This window comes from Eleutherodactylus coqui, chromosome 4 (genome assembly GCF_035609145.1).
Source record: "Eleutherodactylus coqui strain aEleCoq1 chromosome 4, aEleCoq1.hap1, whole genome shotgun sequence".
NCBI lineage: Eukaryota > Metazoa > Chordata > Amphibia > Anura > Eleutherodactylidae > Eleutherodactylus > Eleutherodactylus coqui.
Window position 1 is genome coordinate 237197477 of NC_089840.1, and position 22923 is coordinate 237220399.

General features: G+C 44.0%; 1 protein-coding gene across 2 annotated transcripts in view; it reads left to right on the forward strand.

The window, feature by feature from the left end:
- Positions 1-1949: 1949 nt before the first annotated feature.
- Positions 1950-22923, forward strand: part of SEMA4G (semaphorin 4G) — a 233950-nt gene continuing 212976 nt past the window's right edge. For both annotated transcript variants that reach the window (XM_066600936.1, XM_066600937.1), the window contains exon 1: positions 1950-2068. The gene's annotated coding sequence lies outside the window, so the exon portion shown is untranslated. The remainder of the gene's footprint in view (positions 2069-22923) is intronic.

The following is a 22923-nucleotide window of genomic DNA, read 5'->3' on the forward strand; positions in this document are numbered from 1 at the left end:
CGTATATCGGCTTCGCTTTCACGCCTGGCTGATATACGCTGCCCTTCTGATGCATTGGTTTACAATGCATCAGTTTATATAGGCATATTACTGCGGCGTAAAAGCGCCCAGCCGTCCAAGTTAGCGCATTTCGGCTGGGCGCTTTTACGCCAGCCAGGAAAGATAGTTGAGGAACTATCTTCCTGGCCAGAATATGGCGGCCGCTGCCATAGACTCCTATAGGAGCCTATGGTAGCTGCTGAAGAAGGGAGGTGGCAAGGAGTTTAGCAGCTAAAATCATGTATAACAATGGGAATTTTATATGGTCTTTTGTATACTTTTACTAACACAATTGTGAAGCTCAACCACAATAGATATAAATAAAGTGCAACTTGGGGTTAATCTTGCAACAAATGGAATATATGAAGTTTTGGCAGAGCGCCCGATGGTATCCATTTTCTTGTAATGTTGATATGTGTGCAATATTTGTTTCATTACAAGTTTCATCACAAGCATTATCTCACCAGTAATAGGCTGGATTCCCACGAACGTATATCGGCTCGGTTTTCACGCCGAGCCGATATACGGTGTCCTCATCTGCAGGGGGGGGGGGAGGATGGAAGAGCCAGGAGCAGGAACTGAGCTCCCGCCCCCTCTCTGCCTTCTCTCCGCCCCTCTGCACTATTTGCAATGGGGAGAGGCTGGATGGGGGTGGAGCTAATTATCGCCACTTAGCCCCACCCCACCCCGCCTCCTCTCATTGCAAATAGTGCAGAGGAGCGAAGAGGAGGCAGAGAGGGGGCGGGAGCTCAGAGCACTGCTCCTGGCTCTTCCATCCTCTCCCCCCTGCAGAGAGAGACAACGTATATCGGCTCGGCGTGAAAACCGAACCGATATACGTTCGTGGGAATGCAGCCATAGTTTGATGTTTCTGTGTATTTCCCCTTTGCCCTATAGCCTATACAGCTGACAGTCATTGTAATTATCTGTTCTGTTCCACCTATTTTAGCTGGTCCCACACTCCATTCAGATCATACCACTGACGAGGGCTCTGTGTAGCCGATACGCGTCTGGTTAGAGATGTGTACACCTGGCAATTTTAAATATGACTAAATAAAGGAAAATTACAAATTTTACTCTGCAAGCAAGCGTGGATTACACTTTTTCCTGCATGGAATTCTCTGTTAGTGAAATGAGTACCCAGCTTGCTGGGGGGAAAAAGATGATTGGGGAAGGCAATGGCAAACCACCCTGCCAAGAAAACGTCACAATATGAGGTCAGTCAGGACTCGGTGCTGCACCAGGGGCCTTTACCTTACCTTATTGCACATAGATTAGAAGCAACACAAGTAGAAGCAGTAGATAAAAGATACATACACAGGCTATTCTTCATAGGTCCAAAGTCAAAAGTACCCAATTAAAACCAAATATCTATTGCTTCTCCTGGACCTGTATTGTGTCACAGCCTGGTTCTGCTGAAGAGCTCATAGCACTCTACTAACCTAGTCCAATCCTGTCCTTGGGCAAAACAATAAATGCCCCTTATACCCCCTTTTCACCAACACTACAAAAATCATGAAAATACATTTTATCAGGCTCCTGTTAACCAAAGCAACTTTGGACTTTATTTTAAAGAGCAAAATACTCCCCTATCGGTCATGGACAAACATTATGCAAGTCAGCGGGAGTGAAATGCCTCTAAGTAAGGTATTACAAAAAAAACATAAAATAGCATTTTTGGCCAGTTTTAGTTGTGTAATGTGTATCAATCCTCATAAACATTTACATTGGCTTTCTTATTTATTTTGATAGCAAACATCTTCACAAATTTGTAAATATTAGGGTTAAGGACTCTTAAAAGAAAGAAAAACAAAAATCAGCAGCCGGGTGCAGTTCCCAAGTCGGCCGCCAGGGGGCTGGTGTGAGGCGCTACCTGTGCTCTGAGTGGCTGCACTTCCCAGCAGCGCGTTGTCTTTGTGAGTCCAGAGAAACCTGCGTATGTCTTGTGTGTGATCAGGGCAGAGGACGCCGGAGCCGGGAGGCTGACAACACAGGGTTTAGCCCGGATCCCTCCTGCTGGACCTCCACGGTAAGAGCTGTGCAGGTGGAGCAGGCTGTAGTGCCCTGCACTCAGTGCTACCTAGCTGCCTCCCTGCACAATGTGATCAGCACTACCTGGTTATGCATTTAACTCTTTCAATGCTGAACCTGCATAAGGACTCCGTATTCAGTCCTGGAAATGCTCCTGTCTGTATGTTAAGGGGGCTGATCCCAATGTGCTTCTGGTCCCCATTGTTATACAGATGTGATATAATACAGAATAGCATATATTATACAGGTAAATGTATAGGTCTCCAATATATGCAGTGCCATGTCAGTTAACCCTATGAGATGCTGGATCAGGCACACTGCCGCTTGCTTTCTTGGGTGCGTATTAACCCCTGGAATATTAGGCACTTGGGCAGTTTAACATAGGTGTTTTTTTTTTCTTTCTTGTGCAAGTTGTGTCCAATTGTGAGATGGACGGAACTAGCGCGGGGAAAGAACCCATTGATTTCAAGGGGCAGTTTTTCTCTCGGACCGATAGTCCGAGATTGGAAAAAAAATTGCAGCATGTCCTATTTTACTGCGATTCTGCCATTATTCTCTATGCAACCCCCCCCTAATTTTTTCCCCCCATGCACTGATGCTAATTCATTTTAATGAGAGCCACAGGGCATAGGAAACAGATTTTCGTGTTACCAATTGCTATAGCGCGTACGTATTCTGCAGCGCTGCACAGCAGTCAGCACTTACTTTGGACCTTGTCTCCACCGGGGCTCATAATCTGCATTTACTAATATCCGTGTGAGATACAAATGTCATAGATAAGTACATTGATTATATAAATATGTAAATTAGCGACCAGATCTCTGCAGGGAAATAGTTGCCGTACCTCAATCCGTATTATGATTGTGATAAAATGGCTGACACGGTGATCGCTTATTGGCATTTGCTTTTTGTGAATGGGCCTTTAGAGGATGAGGAGGGGTTAACTGGTTCTCTGGGTAGAGTTAAATAAATGCCGTGCTGTAAACGTCTGGTTGATCGCTCTGTCATACAGGCATTACTAATTAGAGCCCTTTATTCACACTTAAGTTTCTTTCGTAGTAAACGTATAATTTACGCCGTACGAGACGCAATCTGTTACCTGTTACTGCAGTGTAATGAATCGCGCCATGGTTAGAGTGTATATTGTACTGTAATCTGCTCTTCTGCGCCCGCTGACGGCTCCACTTCCACCTATTAAAGTTTATATAGTTTTACTCTTGCTTACTTGCTGCATAGATGTGATTATTGCTATGAGTCGATTGCACCATAGCTGGCGAGGAAAGGGTTAAAGGGGAACATTGTCACTGTATCCTTTTAAGAAGTCCTCGGATTCCATGAGGATCTTTCACTCAAAATGACATTGTTCCACAGCACCCAGTGGAATGTGCTGCTGTCAAAATCCAACCCACAATCCGCACTTCTGCATGCAGATTTGGTGCGCAGTTGGCAGCACTGGCAAAGTTGGCAGTTGGCAGCAAAGTTCAACTATTTTCAATTCTGCATCAAAATTCGCACGTTCTACATGCAGACTTTGATACAGAATTTTCTATACAGCAGGGTGGCAGAACAGTTCCACCAGTGTGAAAGGTCCCTTTCCAAGTGATTATCTTGCTATTTGCCAGTCTGCAGGGACCATGTGATACTTTTAGATGGAGATGGTGATATAATGTTGCACCTGTAGACTGTTATGCACCCATATGGCTGCTATGATATTATATGGCAGCACATATGATACACTTTATTAGATACTGTATTGCAGCAGTAGTCCTTTTCTAGGAGCATCGGTTCATGGAGGCAGTACATGGCGATGCACCCATAGACACTTTTTATGCTGCCATACAGTATTTGTGTACATGGCATTGACATTAGCATGAGCCCATATTTGACACACTAATAAAGTGACCCTCTGGTCCTGGACAGACAAAGATGGCCGTGCCGCTTCTCTAACTATCTGCTGAATACTTTCATTGCTAGTCATAAGGCCCATTGAGACAGGACGAATGTCGAGCAAACGATGCCCAACCCTCGTCCCCGCACATACTCGCTCCCATGCCGCTATCACTAGCTCACAGCGGGGAGGCTGCAGGAGATCTCTCTTCTCGCGCTCCCCTGCCCCTCTCCATTGATCTAACATAGCGGCCGTTCAATACTGAACAGCTGCTATTTTACACTGAATGATCAACGATCTACGATCTGCTCATCGTCCATCGTTTATGCTGCATAAACGATGGACGATGAGCTGATCGCTCAGTGTAAATAGCAGCCTTTCAGTGCTGAACGTCCCCTATGTTAAGTTATTGGAGAGGGGCGGGGGAGCGTGAGCGGTGAAATCTCCTGCAGCCTCCCCGCCCCCCTGCTGGCCGCTTTGTGAATGAGCCAGTGAAACTAGCTCCTGTGCAATAGCATGGGAGCGAGTGTATGAAGGAATGAGTGTCGGGCATTGCTTGTCTGACATTCGTCCTGTCTAAATGGATCTTAAGGCGTCATGTCCACGGGCAGGTCGGGTGGGAGTCCGCAGCAGAATCTCACCCTGCCTGCGGCAAGAAGACAGTACCTACTGTCTGGATTCTCTGCGTGTCTGTGCGGGTCCCTCCATCTTCTCCACTGTGGATGTGAGCGGGCGCACTGCCACACACAGGCAGGGGAGTGTTTTGTTTTTTTAATCTACTGCTTCCCGCAGGATCCACGGCACGTTCGCAATGTCAGCTGTGGACATGCCACGGCTTGGACGGCTTCCATTAACTTCAATGGAAACCTTCCATGCGGGACCCGCAGAAAACTTGTGCATGCTGCGTTTTTGTTCTTTTTTTCCCTCGCTTACTATCTGCAAATCGAGAAAAATGACATCCGCAGGTATTTAACTACCTGCAGATACCCAATGATTGTCTATGGGCTGATTGAACTGCGGATCGCACGTGTCGGTGACACCCGCGGATTCTGCAATTCAATTATGCCCGTGGACATGAGGCCTTAGGCTATGTTCACCATTGCAAGCATGCTCAGAGTGTGGGAAAACATAGAAGTCAGGACTGGGGAGAGGCGGAATACAGCCAGCCAGGAGTGAGAGGGATAGAGCTGACGGCAGTCACTGCCCATTACTACTGTCCTGGTTTCTACGTGTTCCACGCTCCGAGCATGCTTGGAATGCAATGATGAATACGCCCCCAGACCCTATACCTGCTTTGATTGACCAGTGTTCCCCATGTGAGCATACTAATGCACAGTGTACATCAGGTAGTCAGAGAAGGGGTTTGGCCATCTTTATTTGTCCAGGACCGGAGGGTCGCTCTAAAGCAATTTGTCCAGAATTAGAAAAAAACATCTAGAGTGTTTCCAAAAACAGCGCCACGTCTGTCCATGGTCTGTGTGTGGTATTGCAGCTCAGGTCCATTCACTTAAATGGGAATGATGTATAGTAATAGACAGCGGCAGTGGACGGATATTACGTTATTTCTAGAGAAACCGATGGCAGACCCCCTTTCTATTCCCGAATATACCTCTTTAAAGTCTACTGGTGTCATAGGTTTCCCTTAGGACCGCTTTGTATGAGCCAGAGTGAAGAGCTGCTACGTAAGCGCTCTAACCCATCCATTTATTGAACATGACTCCAATGAGGAGCTGAACTGTTGCTGTAGAACTATAAGGGAATACATCTTGCACATCTTGCAGAACATATTGGAGTTCTGCTTCTTCTTTTCCTTTTTGTTGGTCTCTACTGTGCACTTAGAGTCTGGGCCTCGGAAACTCTATACCTACGGTTGGCAAACTTTTGCTTTACTGGTTTATTCATTTGGATAGACCATCAATCTTTTAGATTGTCCGCAATTCATGGAAATGGCTGCTATGTAATATACATCTCCCTGCAGGGGAATTTATAGGCAAACAAAACTTCCTCTCTGGTTAGAACTGCTGATTACTGGGGGTTCCAGCGGGAGGGCCTGCGCTTTCATTACAGAAGGGGTTATCTTTGGGAGAAAACCCTTAGGCCTCATGTCCACGGGGAAAATCAGATCCGCTGCAGATTCTACATGGAGAATCTGCAGCGGGTCCCTCCTGCCCCGCGGACATGAGCGCCGAAAATAAGAATTTAAAAGTATTTACCATCCGGCGCGGGCGGAGAAGATCAGCTGTTCCTCACGGCCGGATCTTCATTTTCGGCCGGCGGATGAATTCCTGACGCCGGCGGCACGTCGCCCGCACGTCGCCGACGTGCCGCGTGCATGCGCCGGGCACATCCGCCGAGCCGAAGCAAGGAAGATGCGGCCGTGAGGAACAGCTGACCTTCCCCGCCCGCGCCGGATGGTAAATACTTTAAATTCCTATTTTAGGTCTCCCGCGGATCCGGACGGCTTCCATAGGCTTCAATAGAAGCCCGCGGGAGCCGTCCCCGCGGGAGACCCGCACGAAAATGGAGCATGGTCCGGATTTTTCCATGCTCCATTTTTTTTTAAATGCCTTTTATTGACGATCCGCGGGTATTTATCTACCCGCGGGTGGTCAATGCATCCCTATGGGATGCGGATCCGCATGCGGGAGATCCGCTGCGGATCTTAAATCATATTTTGCCCGTGGACATGAGCCCTTAGAGCCCCAAAAGGAAGGCATGGTACCTGACATAATATACTGACCAGTCCTAATACAGTCTTCACGTCTGTTAAGTCTTAAGTCACCATGGGGAGGCAAGTGTGTGTGTGTGTGTGTGTGTGTGTGTGTTCTAATCTAGTTGTTTAATCCAGCAGTAAAAGAGTTAAATGCCTGCCTCAGCACCATTGGCCTTATCATTATTTCCTAGTTGGGATCAGATTGAGGATGTAAATGGTATTTTATTTTTAAAGGGGGTCAAATGTTCTTTACAGAACAAATTACAATCGGCTTTGGTATTATTCTTTCCAATTACAGGGTTTTCATGCATGGCAATATATATATTCTACAAATGAAAGTATCCAGATAGCACGAGTGCACGCACAGGGACTTACTTCACTAACACAGCAAATTTGTATATCGTTGCTCCTATACCAGAAAATTACAATTATGGCAGGAAATCTAAAAATGCATGGGAAATATTCCTATTGGGGCATAAGAAGTTTCTTAGCTGGAGTGAATGCTAGTTGGTGCCAACAATGACCTCTTCTCTAGAGGACTCAGATAAACCATTGCAAGCTTGGGCATTAAGTCAAATTGGTGCCTTGTAGGGGCATTGCTAGGGTCCTAAAAGATCAGGGGTTGGAGCCCCAAGGCATATGTTATACAAGCTAGATGCGGTACAACAGGGTACTAGAGCCTCCATGCCTGCCTGTATCACATCTTGTATCAAAGCTAGAGGCGGTACAACAGGGTACTGAAGCCTCCATGTCCACCTGTATCAAAGCTAGAGGCGCTACAACAGGATCCTTTTGCTCTTACATTGTAATCACTTAATTAAATCAACATTACAATCACAGATAAAGTTTTATTCCATTCCAACAACTGTAGTGGCCAGCGCTGGTAATTGCAGGCATAACTCCCATTAATATCAATGAGACTGTCCCTGCAATTACCAGCACTGGGCACTACACAGGGGTCATAAATTATGTTTAGGTGCTGATAGCGGGTGCCCGGACAGCCAATTGGCCAGGTTTCCAAGTAGTGGACTCCAACTGAGCACTCCCTAAAATCCATTAAATCTCTCAGTACATGAAGCACATGGTTGGTTAGCTAGACCTTCTGATGCGGAATTTACTGCTGTGCAAGATATATATGAATTATCATGCCACCGTTAAATCATCTGATAACATAAACCTCACTATCCACAGATGACGTTTTAAGATCTGGTGTATAGAGTAACCACAGACAGTGGATTACTTGTCTTTCACACATTTCTTCATCAGCTACACGGCAGCTTTTCTTATTGCTCAACTCTTTTTTTTTTTTTCTCTTAAGAAAGTTTGAACTTTAATCCAGTTACAAAAGTCTTGTATAGAGTCCAAATTTCTGCAACACGGTCATAAATTACAGAGCATTTCCTCGTGAATTGCAGCATGTCCTTGGAGATACAAGTCCTGAGTTATCTTAGGTAGCCTTCTAAAGCAGGTTGCAAATACTAGAAGACAACCACCAATGGTACCATGACGGAAACCTTTCTGTGTAGCCTAGAAGTCTTCATTGGTAAGCAATGTGTCCTCTGAAATGTCTTCTTTTAATAATGGTTTGTGTCAGTCTTTAATAGTGCTAGCACTTTATGCATGGATCAGGAAGCTCAGGGTGAACACGGTTGTAGTAGGTCTCGTCTTTCGAGGGGAGTACTACAGATTATGGAATTTATGTAAGGGGAGATAAAATGGAATCGCTCACTAACACATTTCTTGTTTGGACCAGACTTCAGTTTTAGAAAACAAAGTTTGTCTTTTAATCCAATTATATTGAGCAATGAAGATCTGGAAATTCCACATTTCTTCATCTGTTAATCCTGGCACAGGACAGACATCCAGGATTACACGGTTCATGCGCTCAGTTTCGAACTTGCAATTAATTACTGTGCTCTTCCCTCAGGTTGTTAAAAAATTCCCCTTCTGTGTATCGGTGTTGTATCTGCATTTGGTTGTTTGTCATTATCAATGGACGGTTTATACATGCCAACGAGTGTTCGAGCATTTGACAATTGGCTTGTCTAATGGGGGCTAAAATAAAGATTGGTGGAGGGCTGACTCCTGGAAGTCCGCAGATCTATTGTTTAAAAGGGTCGAGAGACTCTGGTGAGAGATGTAGCCTCTGTGTACCAGCAACAACGCCGTACGTTGCATAGTGACTGTGGTTTGCATTCTAGCCTAGTCCCATTCACTTGAGTTGGATCAAGTGGCACGTAAGGTCGTGTGATTGATGAACATGTCACAGGCCAGAGAAGAAGCCGCTGCTCACTTGAGTGCTGCAGCCTCTTCAAACAGCAGATTGGTGGAGGTATTGGGCATAGATTCCCCATTTATCTGATATCAATGACCTATGCTGGGAATAGGCCATCAATATTTACAGTAAGTCCTGGAAAACCCCTTTAAGACATGGGGACCGGGAGATCTTCCATCACTAAAGGAGTTGTACCAGAATCGTAAGTTATTCCTGTAACCACAGGATAAGGGATAACTTGGTAAGGGTCTCGGTGACGCCATGGAATGGAACGCTGGCCGAGCATGCATTTCACTTGGGTTGACGGAAATCAACCCTGGCTATCTCAAGCAGTTGTATTGAAAATGAATGAACTCATTCTTCTTCTTACTGTGGGGGGTGCAGAAAGCCTGCAGCAAGGAGGACAGGGTATACGGGACCCTCATTCGCAGAATTGATGGGAGTCTCTTGGCAGTGAGACACCAACCGAAGCCTTGTGGATAGGGAATAACTTGCAATTCTGGTACAACCCATTTTAAAGAGGTTGCTTCATGAGGACAACCCCTTCCATATGCACTAAGGCATATATTATCATAGAGAAGGGTCTTCTGTTGGGATTTTCCCGTTATTCGCTAGAGGATAGAGCCAATCCTAAAAATTGACACTTGCTTGGTTTGCTTTGGCAGTTGCATGGGAAATGCATGGCCGGCCATAGAAGATTATCCCTTAGCAATCATCTGATCTTTGATCTGAGACAACCCCTTTAAAGACCATACAGACACAATACACTACACTTATTTTATGATGTTCGAGAAGCTGCAAATATATATAGTAGTGGACAGCCAACAGAATTAGCCCTGGGCATCAAACTCCGCAGTCCATTTCCTGCTCCCTGGGAGACATTAATGCTTAGTAATTGCTTGTACGTCAATGTATTTAATTCATTGTTTAATAATAGAATCGATCCTTATGTTTGTTTCGTAATTTCTGTTTGATTTACAGTTATTAGCCTTTAGTTAGGAAAACAAATCTGTTTTTAAAGTCACATTGCCAAAATTCATCCCACTTTCTAGAAGACGTTTTTGTAATCGCAGATGTAGATATAGAAGAGGTGAGTTTGGTTTTTGGCACAACTTATCATGACAATTAATTTTCTGTAGTATCCACAGTACTGTAGACACACTTTAGTATCTCCCCCACATACGCCTCCTCCCCCCATCTCTCCGTTATGATCCCCAAGGCTCTGTCTTAGGCCCTCCAATCTTTTACATAGATAACTTTGGCCTAGGGCAGTTCATAGAATATAACCACTCTTAGTACCCCTTTTACGCTAATCACACTCAAATCGACCTCTCTGACCCTGAGGTTCCCTTTCTACTATCCAAAATCCCAAAGTGTCAACTATGGAGAAAAGAAGGTAGAGCAACCCAAATAAGAAAAGAAGAATATAGGTTTGGTCCTTAATAGCAGAGAATTCTCTGTGCAGTAGGTGCAGCCAACCCAAATTGACCGTCTTGGCCTCCAAGATGGACGTATAGACAATAGATACCAAAAAGTGGGTATAAGGTGCAACCTGGGGACATGCATGAGTACACAATGGTGATATTACTTAACTTCTCTGTTTATTACATAACAAGCACAAATATGTGTTTTTCGAAACTTGCTGAAACTTTTCTCCCTGGGCAAAACGCCAGAAGTCTGTTCCTGACGCGTGCCCCCAGCAAATACCGAGGAAGAGGCATAATGGCCTTGAAATGTGTATATGTGCTGATTATGTAACAGAAGTTAAGCAATACTACCATGGTGTGCTCATATATGTTCCCAGGTTGTACCTTATACTTAGTTTTTGGTATCTAACGTTTTAGCGATATCCTCTTCCTTATACTTCTACTTTTTAAAACTCTGCATGGAAAGTATAAAATTCTTCATCTTTCCTTCATGTTACTCAACCCTCTCACTAGATCTAGCAATCACGGACAGTGGCTCCACACTTTCCCCAATCCCACATGCCTGCTGTCTTGAGGTAACCTTTTGATTCTGCCCTCTCCTTCAAAACCTATAATCAAGCTCTCGCCACCTCCTTCTGCTTCTATGTCAAAAACATTTCTTGAATCTACTCAATCCCGAATTTTGAGTCAACAAAAATACTGCAATACATGTCCTCCTCTCCCACCTAGACTACTGCAACATCCTTTTCTGTGGCCTCCTAACATACTTGAAATCCTCCAATCTGCTTTCAACTTTACTGCCCGACTAAACCAATCCCTCCTTGTTAGTCCCCTGCCTCTCCCTTTTGCCACATTCCTTCACAGCCTACCCATCACTCAGAGAAGCGGTTTCGAGATATTATCATACCAGGCTGTCCACTCCATATATCTCTGACCTAATATCCTGATGCCTCCATACTTGTAATCTCCGATTCTCACAAGACCACCTCTCTTCTTGTCTGCTCGTCACACAATTGTCTCCTAGATTTCTTCCGTACGTTATCTATACTCTGGAACTTGCAACCTCAGCACATCAGATTCCCCACTTCACCTTCGAAACCTTCAAAAGTAACCTCAAAAGCCTGCAACCTGCGGTAACCCTGCTGCCACCACTATATGGGCAGGTTCTACCTTAATCTACTATCTCCTGGGTCATTCCAGGATAAATCGCCCAAGGGGATAATACCCGGCCATCTCAGACTTTTAAGAAGCCGTGCACACTTGTTTGTTACTATAATGGATTTAGAATTACTTTTCAGACCCGTCAGGTCAAGAAGTACAGGAAATTCAACTTTCCGAAGGTTACAGAGAACCATCATTTATAATAATGTCTCAAAAACTATTGGGCGTAGGTAGGCGTGCGAGGTGTCCTTCTCTTCAGGAAGGCGTTCTTTGAAGTTTTTATAGAAAAATGATTCTTGACCTCTTGATGGTAATAAAATAAATGACAAATGATGCAGACAGGTGACGGGCAGATATGGTGCCGCGGGAAATGTTTCAGATTTTGTAATATATATTATACACACATACAGAGTGGATATCAAAAAGTCTACGCCACCCCCTGTTAAAATGCCAGGTTTTCGTCATGTGATTGGCTAATTCTGAACACAACCGCATCCTCAAATATAAGAGGGTGTTCACACTTATGCAACCACATTATAGTTTTTTAAAATTATTTTTGCTTTTCCATCCTAAAAATTTCAGTTTGTTTTTCTAAGGCCTTGTTCCCACGAGCATATATATGCTACGATCTGATGCATTGGATTCCAGGACTATCTTTTCGGCCTGGTGTGAAAGTCCCCGCCGCTATATCGGCTGGCTGGGCGCTTTCGGCCGCGGGAATACGGCCATGGGATCTGATGCATTGGAATCCAGTGCATCAGATCGTAGCGTATATCAGCCGGCCATGAAAACGGTGGCCAATATCCGCTCGTGTAAAAGAGCCCTAAGGTGTATTTGGCCATATTTGATAACACTACAATGGTTGTCGGTATAGAGCTGGTCACCATCAATATTTTTTCTTTCTCAAAAACTGTAAAGGACGCCTTTCTGAAATTTTTGTGGTAAGAAACTTCATTGTATGGCTTATATATTAATTTTTGTACAGTTTTTTTCCTCTGGAGTGGCTCAGCTCCTTAAAAAAAAAATGTAAATATTAGAGATTAGCGAACGTCTCTAAAGATTCGCGTGCCAGCGGGGAGAGCGGGGAGGAACGGTGAAGGGGGGGGGGGGGGGGAGAGATCTCTCTCTCACTCGCTCCCCCCTGCTCACTCCCGCAACTAACCGCTCTCCCCCACCGGCACCTGAATCTTTAGAGATGAGCGGGCAGGTACTCGCATAAGGCACTACTCGCTCGAGTAGTTTGCCTTAGCGAGTATGCTCGCTCATCTCTAGTAAATATGTGTTCCATTTTCTTTAGCTTGTATTAGAATTACAGTATAAAAAATGTTCTACATTTTATTACAAAGAGATTGTCACCTTGCACATCTTTCGACGCCCAATAGTTTCCATGGTATGAATTATCCAAAATTACAGTTCTCAGTTGTCCTTGGGAGCAGAGCTCTTGAGTCAGAGGCAGGCCACGCTGGCTTCTTACAGCCCGCAGCATGTGTACTGACATCGCTCTCCCTATATACAAGCAGAGAGAAAGCCTCTGTCCGACCCACGGCCCATTCGCAATGACATTGTGGAAAAGTTGCAGGTACCCGCGTCATCGCCTAGCGACAGCATGGGAAAAATAAACATTTGAAAGAAAAAGAATCTGTCCTGTGCATGTCCGGATCATCCATGATACTGGTGAAAATCGTCGGGTCGTCGACTGCGGTCAGAGCTGGAATCCGCTGCAGAAACTGGCTCTGCCGTGTGCAGGCGACCTTAAGAGCTCTGCTGTAAACTCAAACAGGCAAACATTTCAGAATATCACCTATCACAGTGCAGATCTGACCCGGGTTCATTCAGCCCATGGTTCAAGCGGCAGGAACCCGTGATAGGTTCCCTTTAAGACATTTTTTTTTTCTTTTTTGATTGTGGTTTTATTGTGCGCGATCCGTAACCCGACAATTGTTGGTCTCACTGGTAGTGTTCACATCTGTCATAGTCACAATAGAAGAACACTCTTGCTGCCTGTATGACATTGTGGTCACAATGGCACTCGTTTAGTGAACTGCAAAAAGAACGGATAGCAACAGGTTTTTAGGGTAAGATTTGCCATATGTGACAGTTAGTTATCACTATTCTTCACTTTTCACAGATTAGACTGTCATTACCGGTTGAGGAACAGTAGTCAACATTTTAAAGCAACCCAGTCCTGGAGAGACAGAGATGGCCACACCACTTCTCCTACTACCTGATGCACACTGTACATTTAGTATACATCATTAGTCTGACACACCTGCTGTGATAGACCAGTGCTGTCCACATGAGCAGTGCCGCCAGTAGGAGCAGCATGTAGGGTCGTAGACTACCGATGCATACTAATACACGGTGTCCATCAGGCAGTCGGAGAAGTGTACGGCCATCTTTATCTGACTAGGCCCGGAGTTGCTAAAAGTGAAATGTGGCGAATCTCAGTAAAATTAGTTTTTCGTTTTGGCACCATAACCTGATCTTGAGCCAAGAGAGTCTTTATCTCCTGCTTCGTCAGCTGTGCCCTCCTGTCCTGAGATGGGGTCAGGGTTGTGGTATGCCGGCTGTCATCATATGATTGGTTGTATTCTTGTGTTTCATTTTTATCACCGTTTGCGTTTCTTTTTTTTTTTTTTTTTTTTAAATGGTAAAATTGCATCTGGACAGAAGTGAATCACTTATATGACAGAGAGGAGCTTGTATGAAACAAATCTAAACGCCTTCAATTATTTATTATAAGGTGTTCGAGATTTTATTTGATGTATTGCAGATATTACTTAAATTAATGACCATTTTTTGCATAGTGCAAACCCTGTCCACAGGAATATATTTTCCGTTGTGCTTCCTTGGTCTGCAAGGAGCCACCAGTAGGACAGTAGAATGACAGATGAGCACTGTATAATTTATATGGCTAACTACTGCGTGTATGTATATGTTTTGTAATATATTATAGATAGATTGCTTCATCTTGGGGATATTAGACTTCATTAGGGGGAGTGAAACGTTTATTAATGGTAATTTGCTAAAAAAAATTAAAACAAGTTCACATCTGCACCCCAGTCTTTGGCTGATACCTGGAGATGAGCAACAAAAATACTGGAACCACCAGATTGGTACATGCTGGACCCTTAAGGACGCCATTGATTTATAATAGTCTGTTTGGCTTTCGACATGCTAACTGAAATGTTCTCAGACAAATTAATACAGCTTGCTGCACTATTTCATTGGGGATTTTGTTGTGTTTCTGCTTCAGAGGTTCTTAATGGAGCCTCTGACAGAAATGTGATTGTAACCCAAGTGGTATAGGCTCCATCTGGTGACCATCTTGCTTTGGTTAGGGACTTGAGGCATGTGAGGATTTGATCATATATATCTATAAAGAATATATTGTTTATCATTTTGCCTTTATTTGCTTTATTAAGGCCACTTTGACCTAATTAGCTAAATTTGTCTAATGATAAGACCCCTTTTTACATCACAATGAATGAGGCGGTGGTCACATATATGCACTACTGCTCCATTCATTTAAGTGAGACAGCTGGAATAGATGAACGCTTGAACTCTACCATCTTTGGCCTCCCATTAAAGCGAATGGAGTGGCAGTGCGCACTCGTGACCACCCCTCCGCTCGCAGACCTAGTCATCAGAAAGAGTCCCTGCAGATGGAGCCTCACGGATTTTCATAGTAGTCCCCTATCCTGTGGATAAGGGGGGTAACTTCTTTGAGTCAGACAACCCCTTTAAGAAATGGTAATTCAAAGGATTCTTGTCGAAGCATATTGGGAGTTGTATTTTCTCAACAGCCAGAGAGCTACAGATTGCAGACCATAGCCTTAAAAGTATTGGTAAGCCACAAGGGACCCCTCCTCGAGACAGACAATCTATCTTATTTCTTGATGTTCTGTTAAAACTACAGCTTCAAGGTATGTTTAGTTATTGCAGTATTTTATTTGATTTTCTACCCATAAGACTAGATATGCCTTTTTTTTTCTTCTTCATTCGCCACTTGACCTTCCTCTAAAAGCCATCATGATGGCATTGTATCGAGGCTCATATTTCACAATGACAGATCTGGTGTCGTGTAGCTCCGAGCAAACCTTTCTGAAGCTAGAGAAGGTTGCAGTAAAATTCTGTTAGTCCAGCATCTGCAAAAGTTCTGTGTGATGACATTTTGAAACGCAAGTATGTGCTTACTATAAAGCGACAACCTTGGGCTGCTGCGGATGAGAAGAGTTCAGTCTTAAAGGAGTTATCGTGCAAAAAATATTCATTCTTCTCTTGACTACTAATTGGCTTTTCCCACACTAAACGGGAAAGTTTCAGCTCACCAGGTAGCCATCTTCAATCAGTAGCAAGATCACCAATTTGTCGGCAACGAGATATAAAAAAACTTCAGAACTCTGCAGGATGTGCAAATAAAATCAATTTCTTTATTTACCACAACTCTATTAAAAACGTCTTCACATAGAAAGTGCTTGTACATTTCGACCTATAGTCATGATCACAGCAGCCAAGGTCATTTTTCTGTCCAGTTGCTGCACCGATATCCCTACCCTGTGCCAGTCACTGAACTGGTTACCCAAACCCAATTTAATCTCATCACTCTCCTCCATACGGCTCTCCACAGTGCTGCACCGCCCTTTATCTCCGTCTACCACCCTACCGATTCTCTCCGCTCTGCTAATAACCGTATGGCCCTTTCAGGCGAGCCTATTTATTGTTTGAATGCACAGATGACATAATTGTTGGCTCGTTCGCTCGTGCGCTTTGTTTATACAGGCAGATACATCGTTGGCCCGTTCAAATGAGAAATCGTTAAGTCGTTCACATTCACTGTATAAGTGTCTGAGAGGGACTGAATGGGCGGTATAAACCGAACGATTAGTGAACGAGCCAACAGTGATTTTTATGCATGTGTAAAGTGAACGATTTATATCGTACATCGTTCGCACGTTGGTTCGCGTTTATGTAGTGGCCCAAAGTCTATGCATCTGGCCCTTCCATAACTCTTGTATTTGTCTCACATGTCATGTTCTCACTGTGGATGCACTGTGCAAAGTTTCCTGTCACTAGTTATGTGTATTGCATAGCTGCAGCGTGCAAGAGGTTAATGTTTATGAATGTCTGGAAATGTAACAATTTTGGCTTATGTGACATTGGATGATATATGTGCTTGCAAGGTGTGTGCAATAAGTTAGTTCTTCTGGGAATTTGTTCTTGGTTCTCCTTCTGAGAGAGCGTGCCAGCCACATGTAGGTACCTTCAACCTACATGTGGTGAAGAATGGAGGAGTAAGAGAGGTATCAGAGGTTTCTGCCCAAGACCAGCTCTCACTAAGACGTAAGGAAGTGAAGTCCGCCGTGCAGTGTCTGGAAGACAAGGTGTGAATCGGGTTAATCTCCAACACCCAAAGTTTTAAGCGAGCCCCAAACATGCATCTATTTAGGGAAACTTATTACATTCCCTTATCTAACACTTCTGTATTTTCCTCCCCTTCTACATTTATTCCTCAGAACACAATCTTGTCATTCACAGTATCTTCCACAATCCGTGTACTCAAAGGCTCTTCATATCCATACATATATTGATACCAGCTGATAACTGATTCATAAATGTATACTACTCTACTTACTATAAAAGATGGCTGGACCATTGTACCAAATGAGCACTCTTGTACCGCTTGTGTTCTCCCTAGGTCATCATAGATTGTAAGCTCTTGCGAGCAAGGCCCTCACTCCTATAGCCCAAATGGTTTATTACTTTATTATTGTATGTAATGTCTGATTTTCTTTTATGCTGTACACGTACCCTCTGATTTGTAAAGTACTGCAGAATATATCTTATCTATTGGCTTAACCAGTATAGCAATACAAGGGACTAGGGTGAAAGACCAATGTATTAAGCATAAGAGTTTAAAGCCATGTCCAAAGCTTTGCTTCCAGGCAGCAAAAATTGCTGGAAAAATTGGGGGAAAATTTTCGTACTGAACCAGGTGCCACGTCCAAAAAGCAGGCCCTGAGCCGAGGAGACAGCGGGGTAAAGTGAAGGCTTTGTCACGGGGCTCTACCATCTCCTCGCTACGAGTGGCTAGTTACCCGACCTCGTTGCTGGCTTGGGGAGATCACAACAAAAGTAGCCTAAGTTACCAGGAAGTCCTGTTTGTCACTCGTGACGCCAATGTTCCATCCTCTGATGTGGAGCTTCCATAGGAATAAAGTAGACCACACAGAGTCTTTTCTGGACAGGAACCGGGAATGTTCGGTTCTGTCCATTTACTTAAACTTGTTTGAACAATCAGAAATGGACAGTTTTTGCACACAACAAATTACAGGGTGTTGGAGTGACAAGGATTCCCGGGGTATTATAGCTCTACAGTCCCAGTTATCTGTAGGCTTTTCGTCCCCATTGAACTGTCTCTCTAACCACGGCCAAACACTCACTTCTCTCACAGACTTGCGGTTTCTCACTGTCTCTAGTTACATGCTGTTCTTGCGCTGTACTCCCATGTAGCTCCGGCATGTCCGGACATTCATACTCTCTTGGAGTAGCTGGTAAAAGGAGGGTTCCTGGTATGGCAGACCATCTCTCCATCTCTTTCTCCCTCTCATTCTGTCTCTCTCCAACTAACTTTCCAGATTCTTCCTTGGAACTCTCATGCAATTACCTAATTACCCATTCATCACATGATCAACAACCAATCCACGAATAAACAAAACGATACAATTTCCAGACATGAACAGACAATAACCCTTTCATGCCTGCACTCTAATACACCTAAAACTGATGTATTCCATAATTAAAACAGGAACACAAGACCGATATAAAACATGCATACTGAGGTGCAGTAGTGGACTCCAACACTGGGCCACTATACAGGCAAACATAAAGTGGCATAAAAATATGGCCGTGTAACATAGTAGCATAGTATGTAAGGCCGAATGAAGACAATGTCCATCTAGCCCAGCCTGTTTATCCTCCCATGTTGTTGATCCAGAGGAAGGCAAAAAACCCCAAGAGGCAGGAGCTAATGAGCCCTTTTGGGGGAAAAATTCCTTCCCAGCTCCCTAATGGCAATCAGACTAATCCCTGGATCAACCTCTAATAGTTCCTACCTGCCTGTATACCCGGATTAACAATTAACCTAACATTTATATCCTGTAATGTCTTTCTGGAGTGGAAGGATATCAAGTCCCCTCTTAAACTCCTCTATGGATTTTGCCATCACCACCTCCTCAGGCAGAGAGTTCCACAGCCTAACTGCTCTTACAGTAAAGAACCCTTTTCTGTGTTGGCGATGAAACCTGCTTTCTTCTAGACATAGAGGATGCCCTCTCGTTACCGTCGCAGTCCTGGGCATAAACAGATCATGGGAGAGATCCTTGTATTGTCCCCTCATGTATTTATACATAGTTATTTGATCACCTCTGCAAAATCACTGGTGAACACTGCAGACTAAGGGACAGGCCACTTGCAATAATACGCGCCTACAAGCCTTGCATGGCACTTGGCCTTAACTTTCTTTTTTGCTGTGGTTGACTGCGTGTAACGAGAGCCTGTTTACTTTCATTTAATATTTATAACCTGTTTAAACTTTGCGCTCAAGTCAGCAACCTCACAAGTAGAAGGAATCTTTTCTGCTTTGCTACTAATAATGATGAAGTGACCTTTAGAACCCGGAAATCATATTTTAATTTTTAATAGTCTAGATAATACGGCAATGAAAATTATTTCCGGCAATTGACACTACGTACGTAGGTTATTAAACCAGCAGTGGTTTTATTGCGAGTCGATGATTAGAGTTCCAGATATGAAATGCGACAGATAATTTTCAGTGTTACTAAGGAACTTGGATCTAAAATACCTGGCCAAAAAAACCTTGGAGGTGTCGGCTATAGCTTATGATGGCAACTGCACGCTATTAGATAGATGGGTTATGTTACAGAACACAAGCCATCCATCGCAAGGTACAAAGCATCGGCCCTTCTACAATGGCGCAAGAAAGGTCCTCATTGGACCGTTGAGCTATGGAAGAACGTTCTATGGCGTGGTGAATCGCACTACTCCATATTAAAATCGGATGAACGCAGCCGGGTGTGGAGGATGTCTGGGGGACGACTACTGCCTGATTATGTTGTTCACACAGTTTAGTACGGCAGAGGTTCCATTATGTCTAGGGCAATGTCTAGATCCATTGGTTGTAGTGGCGACACAAAGGTGTGTCTTGACATTTTAGATAATGTTTTACATAGGTTTGAGGATATGGATGTTTCACGGTTGGACCGGCCTGTACAGAGTCCCAACCTGAACCCTATTGAACATTTTTGGGATGAGCTGAAATGTCGTGTCCATCTTCTTTTGAGAGAACTCGCCAGACATTTGCAGGATGAATGGAGGGAAATCTCAGCTGAAATGTATCAGACGTTAGTAGAAGGCATACCTTGTAGAATATTTGATGTCATTAGAGCTAAAGGAGACCCACATAAGTATAAATATATTTAAATACATACTACTTTTGGTGTCCAAATACTTTTGGTAGGATAGTGTATGTTTTATTATTTGACTCTAGCAAGTCAATGGGGTTGCAGTGGGTTATTTTTTATATATTTTCTTCTTTTGTTGGACAACTCCAAAGCATCATTGGTTGGATAAAGACAGTTGTAGTATACACACATCAGTTTCCATTGTAATGTAAAGAAACCCCAAAACATGGTAGCATTGTATAAAGAGTCAGAATAATATGGTTGGAATGAAACCATTCAATGTACTAATATCTGATCGAACAACTAGATAATTGACCATATTGTATGGCTTGTCAGATCATAAAATTAAAGTGGCCTTACCATCACCATAAACGGTGGAACTTTATTTTCCGTATCTGCGCAGGTTTAGTTTCCTCCTCTGGGCCCCGGATGTGATACAACAGCAGTAAGGCAACCATTGTTTCCAGAGCTACAATATAGCATAATGCCATTTGAAACAGACTTAGCATTAAATCGCTTGCTGCTAAGGTCTGTTTCTTCTAGTTTGATGCACAAATAACCTGCTGGACCTGAATGATATGTCTTGTGTGCGCACAATGATGACTGCTATTGGGATCCTTTCACATGGGCTGGAATTAGGATGCAGCATGAACCGTAAGCTGTGGTAAGTTCCATACCGAAATCCATAGGCCACCTGCGGATTTTGATGCAGAATTGAAAATGGCTGAAAACCTTCCTACAATTTCGCATTAAAACTCAGTTAGACCTGTGGATTTTGGCATTGAATTCTGCAGCTGCAGATTTTTTGGTGCGTCCCAATTCCGGCCCATGTGAATTGTCCCTTATAATGCAACTAAAAGTATATGTGCACGTCTTTTTGAAGAGATACATAGGATGTGCCAGAAATCAATTCCACTAGTAGGCCCAAAGATCTCCAGTTCAACATTGTCTGTAGACCACCCACTTCTAAAGGGAACTGCAATTCCCATATGTGCGTTAAAGGGTTTACTTTTGGTAACCCTACAAGTGCAAAGTAAAATAATGAATGACCTTCTTAGACCTGCCAGGTCCTGCGACAAGTGAGTTGGCTGCTTACCTTTGTAGCTGCTGTCCCCTGACTGTACTGCAGTTTTTTTTTTGCCTAGTAGTCCATCCAGCTTGCCCGCTATGGTTCCCATTACATACGGTGTCCAACACTACTCTTCGATCAATTGGGCACTCTCCACAGCTCAGTGTCAATCAAAGTGACATCAGTCATTACCATTGAGGGGTGCATATTTGGTATTTCAGCCGCACTTAAGCAGAGCTGCTGATTAGAGCCACCTGATTGGCTCTTCGGCACCACGTGACTACACAGCGTGCACGCGCATTGCCTTCAGCAGCCGTGTGCACTACACACTACAGTTAAGCAGACGTGCACTACACACTACACTTAAGCAGCACGGGGTTAGGTTTAGGATTACGGTTAGGTTTAGGGTTGGGGTTAGGTTTAGGGTTAGCTAAACCTAACCCCTAAACCCTAACCCCGTGCTGCTTAAGTGTAGTGTGAAGTGCACGCCTGCTTAACTGTAGTGTGTAGTGCACACGGCTGCTGAAGGCAATGCGCGTGCACGCTGTGTAGTCACGTGGTGCCGAAGAGCCAATCAGGTGGCTCTAATCAGCAGCGCTGCTGAACTGCGGCTGAAATCCCAAATGTGCTTATGGGGTGGATACCGCCCACTTGGCAGAATACTAGTATCAGGCTTTGGATGTAACTGGAGCAATAGTGGGCGAACGAGGGGGCCAACAAGAAATATAACAATGGTGATAGAAACAGCAGGACAGCAATTCTGAAGCTGTGCAGCCCGGCCCGCTTGTCACCAGACCTGACAGATCCCCTTTAACTGGAAGTTTTTGCCTGAGTTGCACAATGATCACCTGTTGTGTGAAGTTTGACCTTGCTTATGGAAATGACCGTAGGGAGGAGGATGACTCCCACTTGCTGATTCGCTAAGCATTCTGGAGCAGTTTGATATTTGTCAATGCGGAACAAAGAGCAACACATGATGTAACCTCAGTATTTTTCATTTACACATCAGCAATGGAAATGGAGGCTATAGAGTCACAAGCTATAAATGGTTGAAGGACAAACAAGACTATTTGTGGAGGCTGGAAGTTCTTAAGACAAACATTCATATAGAAATGTTGTAGAATTAAACCTGGTTAACTCCTTCTCCGCTGCAGTAAGTGGGTTTAGTCTTAATTGACCTCCAGTGTGGTAAGATTGTAGCTAAATTCTCCCGATGGGTTTATTCGTACTTCTACTATGAACATAAATGGGCCACACAGTTTTTATTTTATTTTTTGCATTGACTGTGTGTCTGTGAAAAAAATTGCATGTCTGAAAAGGCCCCTTGAAGTTAATGAGTCTGTGTGTTGTCATGTGCAGCCTGTTGCAAACAAAGTGTGAATATGGGAGGGGACCAGTTGACTTCTGTGGGAGTGTTGTGAGCATGTTCTATGACCCACACAGAGGTCATTGTGCAGGGAAGAGGAAGAGGTGAGCTGTGAATGTCACCTATTTTGGATCCTCTGTTAGCTATATATTGCTTACCATTGTAATCCTGCTGGTGATAATGAGATGCACTCAGGCCCATGTGCTGTTAACCATGCCACGCTTTATATAATAGCTCGTTTTCTGATGATACATTCCCTTTCAGGCTAAATACCCAGTCTGAATACTACTCTGCAACACAATAATTGAGGGTCCCAACACTGAATGCATGTCTACACAAGCTAACTGCCCATTTTTGCAACTGCATCTCTATAGGGCCTCTTTCACAGGACTGTATGTGTTTTTACGGTCGCACCTACGCAGTCGCCCATAAAATCGCATGAATGAAGAATCGCTGCGATTTTGTCCCGAA